The following is a 9676-nucleotide window of genomic DNA, read 5'->3' on the forward strand; positions in this document are numbered from 1 at the left end:
CAATTTAAATATACAGGAAAGCCTTCAAAAATAGTCTGAGGATTTCTGATACACTGGGATTCTCCATCCCTTACCCACTGTTCAACAGCATTTCTGTCGGGGGTCTAAGATGAATGGCATAAAATGTCATGAATGACATAAAATGTCATGAATAACAATAATAATAGTAATAATAATAATAAATACATATGGAAAGTGGTACCAAGAATGGGTTTAGATGAGTCTGAGCAGCACGTGGTTCAGGCTGGGGAGGTGAGGACGACTTCTCTCGGTGGAGCACAAACACCAGGCTGCACGGGCAGAGAAGGCAGCTTGGCATCGCTCAGGCTTTTAGGAACAGGTTGGGTGAACCCTCTGGGAGCAGTCCTAGCCAGCCCGGATCCTGCCTCGGGCCGAGGGATGGTTTAGATGCCTTCTGAGATCTTCCCAAGGTTCCCGTGTTGGGAGGAGCATTGGCGAGTGCCAGCGTCTTTCCCAGATGTGGTCTGTAGGAAAACAGACCTCTACAGGAAACAACAGCAGGGTTTAATGACAATCGATATTTCAGTGGGGTTGTTCAGTTAAAGGTAACCCAGAAAGGAGTCCTTTCACCTTTATACCAGGTTTTAAGCCTGTGTTTGGTTGGGATGCTGACTGCATGCAGGTCTGCAGGCAGGTGGGCAGCGCATGCAGACAAAATGGGGTGAGGATCCAGCCCAGGCTCCAGACAAACTCCTGCTAAAACCCCAAACTGCTCTTTTTCATCAATATTGCATGCTTCAAGGGGCATGAGAAACGGGATGCGCTGCCAGGCCATGCTGCTCAGCATTTCTGCACGTACCTAAGGGAATCGGAGACAACTCATACAGGGAGGAAGGGATATTTCCACCGCTGATTGCCCGGCCAGGAAACCCAAATTGAGCTGACCTCCCTTTCCCATCAGCGGCACGGTGAGATGATGTGCAGCAGCCGTCTGCATGCCAGGGATGTGGGTGCTTGTCTTGGGCTGGAGCCACGAGGTTGTTTCATGCTGCAAATCAGAGGAAGGGATCTCCTCTGCTGTGAGGTTTGTACGCTACAAGCAAACGAGAACGCAAACAGCTCGTTTAAAATATTTATGTCTGAAAACTACTTGCGTGGCACGGGCCCAAGAAAAGCAAGGGTGCTCGTAATTGCTGGCGCTGGATGCACTGTAGGGCATGCTTACATGAGCAGCCCTGCTTGCATAATCCCATTTTGTCCTTTTATAAGATGCTGGAGTCCCTGGGCAGGATCTCAGCCCCTGGCCTCACCCCGTGGATGACACCTTGCTCGAAGGTGCTGCTCTCCCAGACCTTATCCCACTGCTCAGCTTTTTTCTGCTGCTGTTACCCTAAATAAATCTTTCCCAGCTCTCTTCAGTGACCAGTCACTGGCCAGCAGGGTGTTTTTAATAACCCCAAGCCCTTTATTTTCAGCCTGTGCCCACATTTCCAAGGTTTTTGCTAACTATCCCCTGCTCCAGCTCCACGGAGCAGTCAGAGAGATGGCACCGAGCCACTTTTTGCACACATGCTCTCCCCACATGCTGATAACAAACCCGATGCTTCAGCCTTGCAAATTTAGCAGAAGGGAAAGTTGCAGAGAGGCTTGTGGCTTCTCACTAGCAGTGACAATGCTGTTTCTGCTCGGACAGCAGGCAGCTCAGGCAGGTCATCAGGGCTTAAGGCGCAGCACGGACTGGAAACAAGCAGCTTTTGGAGACTTTCCAGCCAGGCCCCACGTGCTCTGCGGCCTGACCTAGACAGATTACTTTTGCTAGCCTAATATTAGAGCTGGCGTCTTCATATCGCAAAGACTAGGTGCTCTATAAAGGTGTCAAGGCAAGATTGGATTAGAGAGATGCAGGTCAGAGACTTAGGAAAAGGTGCTCTTGGTCTCTCGCACGGCTCTGGGTCCTGGTCTCCCCTTCTGCTCACAGCAATCAGCTTTGGGGTTTTGGAGAGAAAGGCCCTGGAGCGGCGTAAGGCAGTGGACAGCATTTCCCATGAGTGATCTGCATGCAGCAATTACTGCAGCAGCACCACCCGCTGTCAGACACATACCTCAGTGGCTTTCCTGCAGATGCCTGCTCCAGCAGGTTCCTAAATGCGATTGTGCTCTTCCCATGCAGTAAACCCAGCCTCGCCTCTCCAGGGACCTTCCCATTGATTTCCATGGCTTTGAACTGCTGCAACACACCTTCCTGGCACTGAAGGGAGTGCCACATTCAAAGAAAACATCTACATCCTTCCTCTGATGCATCTGGGGTGACAAATAATCAATTCCTTTGCACAATGTCCAGGGTTAGTGAGCCTGCAAGGTGAATCCATGCCATAAAGTTAAATATATATATATATATTTAGATCAGAAAAAAGTGTGTATTGGTATTTATCAGTGTCAACATCACAATTTTTATAATATGAAAATGATTTTATTCTCAGTCTTCCTGTGTTTTTCTTTGTTTGTTTGGTTTTGGTTGGTTGGTTGGTTTGGTTTTGTTGTTGTTCTTTGAGCTTTGCCTCCAAAAGCACTGCAGGAAAAACAAAGATCAGCAACCAGGCTTTGCCCATGAATAAGGCAAGCCACTGCATAGAAACAAAACTAAGCAAAACACTTTGAAATGATCAGGCAGAAAGCAAATGGAAGACAAAATATATAAATATAATTGTGATCATTGATCATGTTATCAGGACTTTTTTTTTTTTTTTTTTTTTTTATCTCTAAATTCCTAATTTCTTCCCAAAGTTGAGCCCTTGCAGCGGAACATGATACTTTTAGGACTGCATCTGCAGAAACAACTCCATTATATGAGAGGATGTGCAGAGCTTAAAATGGTTCAGTGCAGGGAGCACTCCTCTTAAATCTGTGCTTGAAGCAAACTCCTGAACCGTGGTTTAAGCAGACTTCTCAAACAACATGAAACCCATCCATTTTCTGTTTGTGTCTTTACATGAGGAGCAGGTGCTGGAGGAGCACTGTTTGTTTTGCTAGGGTATCATTTCAGTTTGGGTTCTTGGCTGCCATGCAAGTTTTACAAGTCTGAAGCAGCAATATCCAAAAAAAAGGTACCCAGCTTTCTGCCCACAGCAAAAGGTGGAGAAATTTTTGACGAGCTGAAGACTTTTGTCTTGGCAGGACCGCATGGATTCCTGAGCACTTCATTGCTGCGAGCTCTCAAACCAGAGATCACACCTTAGAGACTGGGAGAGTAAAAACACCTAAAGGGCTATGAAGTGGTAAAGAGCTGAAAAAACACCTTGGGAAAAATGCATTCTTCCTGCAGGAGGAATAAGAAGCAGAAAGGAGGCAAGAAAAGGGTTAGGCATCTTCCTGGGAAAGACCTTGTTTTCTGTACTGCTGAGGTTCTCTTGTGATTTATCAGCAAGCAAAGCATGTGCAGCTTAAAGCCTCCTTGCAAAATCCCTGGCACCTACTTCATCTGGCTTATTTTGTAAACCAAAGATATTATTGGAGATGCTACAAATGCCAGGAGATGAGCAGCCAAGCACCAGCCTTCACGCCTGCCAAAGCAGGGTGGTCCTGTGCAAGAAGCACAACGGGGTGGGAGCACAGCTCTGGTCCCATCCCCTGCTGCCCACATTTATAGGGCTAAGAGCTTGGGGTGTATTAATGCTGGATGGCGACCAGCAGCAAAGGGACCACAGCCAGGGCTGTCAGAAGCAGACCTAAGGCTCTGCTCTCACTTTCCTGCACTAACAGGAGAGGAATGCAGCACCGAACGCCGTGCTTTGGGATTTCCCAGTTTCCTGATGCTCAAAAAGGAAAGAAAGGGAATGCCAGAAAGCCACAATCATGAGCTCTGCAGGGAATGGAAACTGGAAAAAGCAGATATGAGAGGAAAAACCTGCACAAGTGTGCATGCTGTCCCTTCTGCAACTAACTGCTTTGTTTTCTTTGGGTCTCATCTGCTCTGATCTTCCACTTCAGCTTTTCCACCCCAGTGTTCATTTCCCACCCCATTCATGTAGGGCTTTGCTTTCTGATGTGGGAAGCTGTGGGTTTGCTCCTGGGTACCGAAAAACACGAGCAATGCCCAGTGCCACCTGACCCAGACAGACACCAAGATCACTAAAAGAGGACAACTCACTGCAGGATCACATTCGTATTTATTGTGAGCGACCGCATAATTTCGGGTAAGGTATCAAGCACAGGCATACAAACAGAGATGATGATCTTGAGGTGTCTTCCAACCTAGAAATACAAACAGAGACTTTGTCATGTTTCCGTCTCCTGAGGCACTTAGAAGTGGAAATGTTAGGTTTGCCCCCCTTTATCAGCAATTAAAAGCCCTACAGACTTTATTTCTCTCCTCCTTACCACTAACTTCATGAATTGCAACTTGAGTAACACCAGAAATTTCTTGCAATAAAGAGCAAGTGAATTCACCCTGCACATTGAAGGCAAGCAGCACATCTTACCTGCTGGCCTGCCTTTCTCTTTCTGTAATCTTACCAGCCTAAGCACTTGTTTAAAGAAAGTTTGAGTTTACAGATCCTTTGGTGAGGAGGAAAAAGGAGCAGGATTCAGTTACTGCTCCTGACAGAAGACATAAATATCTATGAGAAAGTCTAGAGCTGCCCAGCAGTGAAGGTCCGTAGGCTCTGGAGCTGGCTGACATTATAAGCAACTCACGTACTTGACAATTTTTGCATCCTTGAAAAATCCTGTCAGCTTCTACGATGCATAAAATGTCACTGTAGTTCTGTGAGGTAAAGGTTCATTTCCAAACTCACTCTGCAAACACGTAACAGGCACAGATAGCAGACTTCCCATGAGACCTGCCTCCTCTCTCACAGACCACTTACTCAACCAGCACCTCAAAATACCCACAAATGCATCTCATCCATTACCCCCAGCACCAGCACTCCCCTCCTCAGCTCAGTGTTTTCTCCAGCAAGCCAAGACTGAGGAAAAAAAAAGCAGTTGTAGTTGTCCACTAAACTGGTGAATTCCAAAAGTGCCTGGAATTAAGCTTTGGGCCACAAGAGAGATGTGGTTCATCTATTAAACACCCCGTCAAGCACCATGTGTCCTTCCAGGAGCTGCCTGAGCATCTCCCGCTGGGCTGTGCAGAAGTTTCCAGGACAGATTATCAGAAATCAGTGGTGTTGTGCAAACAACATACTGCAGAACCTTTTTTTTTTTTTTTTCCTCACAGTTATATAGCACTAGGCTGACCTGCAGCCTGTCCCTGGCACTACCATAATATGAATAAGCACAGGATAAAGTGTTTATGTTTTAATTCCAAAAGATCTGGATCTGGTGAGCAGGATTCAAGAGAAACAAGTGCTGGAGTCTCAGAGAGCAGAGTCCATTATTCACAGAGCAGATACAAGGATCAGTCTGTTGTTCTGCTGCGTTGTTGTCTCTTCTGTCCTCTGGAGGAACATGCTGTAAGGGGAAAGAATCACACTGATTTTGTACTGAGCCCGTTTTTATTTCAGTCTTTAGGAAAGTCACCGGTGGGTGACACAAAGCAGGCTGCTGGAGAGACCAGAGTTCAACAAAGGGAGAATTTCCAACGGGAGAAAAGCTCCCGGGAACAGTGAGAAGTGTTTGCTCCTGAGGTTGAGCACTCTGTGCTTGCTGCCATCCGTGCCTCCCTGTTGATGGTTTTAACCCACAAACTAATCTCAAAGCCTTCACATCTCTGAAGGCCCATGGAGGTTTTCAAAGGAGAGGGCAGCCTGTGAATCACACAGGGCAGGCCCTGAGGCAGTGAGAAAAAATACTGATCTTTCACATATAAGCCAAACTGATCAGGTGATAAAGGCTCTGAGATTGCTCTTTAGCTGCAACTAGAATAAAATCTTCAGCATCACAGGGCGAGGAAAGCCGTTTAATAGAAGTCTTGCCAATAGGACGCACCAAAAAAAATTCCCAAGCCCTGGAGCTATTCTCAAACCCATCTATGAAAAACCCAACTCCTCCGCAGCTCAGCACATCAGAAAGCCAAAGCTCCTGGCTGACAGACTCAGAATTTCACAAAAGCTCAATTCTTTCCTCTGGCACGGGGCAGAAGCCTGAACTTACATCCTGACTGCCACCGAGCAGGAGCTGGAGTTTGGCCAGTGGGTGGACCTAGAAGCGGTGGTGTGACAACCTGCCACGATGCCCGTCTCTCCTGAAGGGTCTCCTTCTGTATGGGAACACAAATAGAGGATTTAGGAAGCCAAAGAACCTGAAAAAAGCACAGGAGTTTTCAAAACAGCATGCAAACCTAGTTGCAAACAGGCTGTAGGTTCTCATTGCTCTGCTGATGGCAAATTAGCAGCCTGAGAGCACTGCTAACACAATCAGTCCTGATTCCTCTCCTAAGGACAAGTGCCTCATCAACCTGAAGGCATGCATTCCCCTAGGGAGCCCAGTCATTGCCACACAGCACTGCAATTCTTGGACCAGAGGGTGCTTGTAAGCAACATAATCATCTCTCTTCAGTCAGGAGCAGCTCTTGATTTGGGAAAGGAGCAAGGTTACAGCCCTGTACCTGGTCAGGATCGCTTCATCAGTGGTAGATGCATCTGCAGGCAGCCCTCAGCTGTATGGATGCTCTTGTAGTTTCAATTTTTTAGATTATTTACATTTATTTCTAAAATTCTGGAGCAGCTCATCCTGGAAACCATTTCCAGGAACATAAAGAAGAAAATTATCAGGAGCATGGATTCAGCAAGGGGGAGTCGGAATCCCAAACTGGTTTGGGTTGGAAGGGACCCCAGAGCAAACCCAGTGCCACCCCTGCCATGGGCAGGGACATCTCCCCCCAGCCCAGGCTGCCCCCAGCCCCATCCAGCCTGGCCTTGGGCACTGCCAGGGATGGGGCAGCCACAGCTCCTCTGGGCAGCCTGGGCTAGGGCCTCACCACCTTCAGAGGGAAGAATTTCCTCCTTATATCTAACTAAAATCTCCCCTCTTTTAGTTAAAGCTATTCCCCCTTGTCCTATCCCTACACCCCCTGACACAGTCCCTCCCCAGCTCTCCTGCAGCCCCTTCAGGCCCTGGCAGACTGCTGTGAGCTCTCCCCAGAGCCTTCTCTTCTCCAGGCTGAGCATCCCCAGCTCCCTCAGCCTGGCTCCAGCATCTCCGAGCATCTTCACAGCCCTCCTCTTGCAAAAAAGCAGCCTAGAGGAGGCACAGCTCAGAGGAGACCTCATCCACGTATATAAATACCTTAACAGAGGCACGAGGACAGTGGATGCAGACTGCTTCCAGCGCTGCTCTGACAGGACAAGAGGCAACAGACACAACCTGGAGCACAGGAAATTCCCTCTGGACATCAGGAGACACTTCCCTGCAGGTGCAGGGGTTTGGAACAGAAGGACCCAGAGGTCCCTTCCCACCTCAATCACTCTACAATTCCGTGAGATTACGGGGAATGAAAGACCTGTTTTGACAGACCATAAACATTCATGATTTTCCATGTGATCCAGAAGTCAAATATAAGCATTTCGTGGATTTTGGAGGTGCATCACTTTGCAGCCCACTCCAGCTGGCCATGCCTGCTTGTTGGTGTTCTCATACTGGGAAAAAAAAATAAATTTAAAAGAGCTATTTTAAGTGCTATACTCTTATTGCTGCATCTCCTGGCAGATGTGGAAGCAGCAATAACATTTTTTCCATCTTCTAAAAGATTTTCAATAATTCACAACTTGAGGTAAGCTGCAACTCACCCATTTCTCATGAGTAACATGCAGGCAGAACTACTTGCAGGAAGCATGGTTTCAAGATGAGTAAGCAGGACCTGGAATTTCAGCCTCCTGGTCCTGTGGCTGACATTCCTGCAGCAGCTGCCAAGATGCATGGCTTATCTCAACCTCCTCTATAAAATCAACAGCCATTTACTATTTTACTATTTTTATCACGGTTCTGTCTCACAGGAAATATGCTTCAGAAGTACAAAGGGTGTCATTTTCATGAGCTCTGGGTAATTAAAGGAATAGCTCATCATAAAGCCTAACTCCATTTTAACAAACTTTGGAAAAAAAAAAAACACAAAACAAAACAAAACAAAAAAACAGTATCTTTAATTTAACAAATTACTGCCTTAAATTTAACATAGGATGAATCCAAGTCTTCTTCAGGGCCTCTTTCTGCACTACGTGCTGTGAGGACAGAGCATCATTTGACTTTCTTCTTTAGCTGAACTTGCTTCAGCGTCTCAAGTTGAAGGCTAAGAACCCTCACCACCTCCTGCCCTCAAAATAAAAAGCAACTCCTCCACGAGGAATTTGGATTTGGTTGCACAGCTGCAAGTGCAGGGCAATAGGGTGTAACCTCAGCCCTGCAACCAACCTGCTGCACGACCTCGGGCAAGGTTTTTTTACCTGCCTCGCTCCCTCTTTGGATCACTCTTTACACAGCTCCTGGTTCTTTGAGGCAACAGTTCTCACCTTTCATGTAATATTAGCACGTCAGGCTTGGATTTTGACAATAGTAATTTAAAACTTTAAAATGTTCCCTGTGAGCGCATCGGGATTCTTCAGTCTGACAGCAAGTGGGCAAGTGATAAATTGACAGCTGAAATTCAACACAGGCTAAATACAGAACAGGGCGCATAAGAAAACGCAGTCATAACCCGTGTTCTTAATGATGTGCTCTGAAATAGCACTCGGGAATGAAACCTCGGGGTTATAAAGACTACAAAAGCACGAAGGCAGTGCTTCTGCTATTAAAACAGCAATTGCTGCTGGAATTTCGGAAAAGAAAAAGGCAGGGAATGGCTATGGCACTATGCAAATCCCTGCTCTTTAGACTTCAGGGTGGATAACGCACCAGGGGCATCTTGCGCAGCTCCCAGCTGACACGTCCCACACGTCCCTCCCAGCTTGCTGCTAGCATCAGGACACTGCCAAATCTCCCTTAAGTAGCATCTAATCTAGATTCCCCGGAAGTAATGAACTGCTCGTGTGCTTAGCCTGGGAGGAGATTCGGTTATTCAGCACATCAGAGAATGAGAGTATTTACAAGGGTATTTAGAACTGGGAATTAAAGCTTAACTTTAGGAAATCAGGCCTGAAAAATACCAAAGACATCACCTGAAGCAGTATAACCAATACTGTAGTGCCAGTAAGGCAAGCATCATTTTACAAGTCACCATTCTCTTCATTTTCTGTAATCATGGTCTTTTAAAGGCATCAGAAGAGAAATGAATATATTGGAGAAATAAAAGACAAAAAGAAATAAAAATGTTATTTCTTGAGACCACAGTTAGGAAGTTACGTTTACAATGTACCTTACAGAAAAAGGTGGACGCATAATTTCAAGAATGAAAAGTCAAAGAAACAACTGAAAGAACTTTGTGGGTGTAGCAAAGAGCTCTGAATTAAGTGCTGCTGAGTTTTTTGAGAGCGTGCTGATGAACCATGGAAGGAAAAAAATGGAAAAAAATAGAAACAGAAAATACAAATAGAAAAAAAAACTCACAACAGTTTCCAGAGGAGGCAGGAAATAGAGAAGCAAATTCAGACTTCAGATGCAAATTTTTAAAGGCATGAGAGATACAGCCTTATCTAGCAAAGCCTGAGATAGCACATCAACTAGTTAAGTGGAAGAATGTACATCCAAATAAAAAAAAAAGAAAGAAAAAGAAAGAAAAGAGAGAGAGAAAGAGAGAAAGAGAGAAAGAGAGAAAGAGAGAAAGAGAGAAAGAGAGAAAGAG

This window comes from Netta rufina, assembly GCF_964035555.1.
Source record: "Netta rufina genome assembly, chromosome: 1".
Classification (NCBI taxonomy): domain Eukaryota; kingdom Metazoa; phylum Chordata; class Aves; order Anseriformes; family Anatidae; genus Netta; species Netta rufina.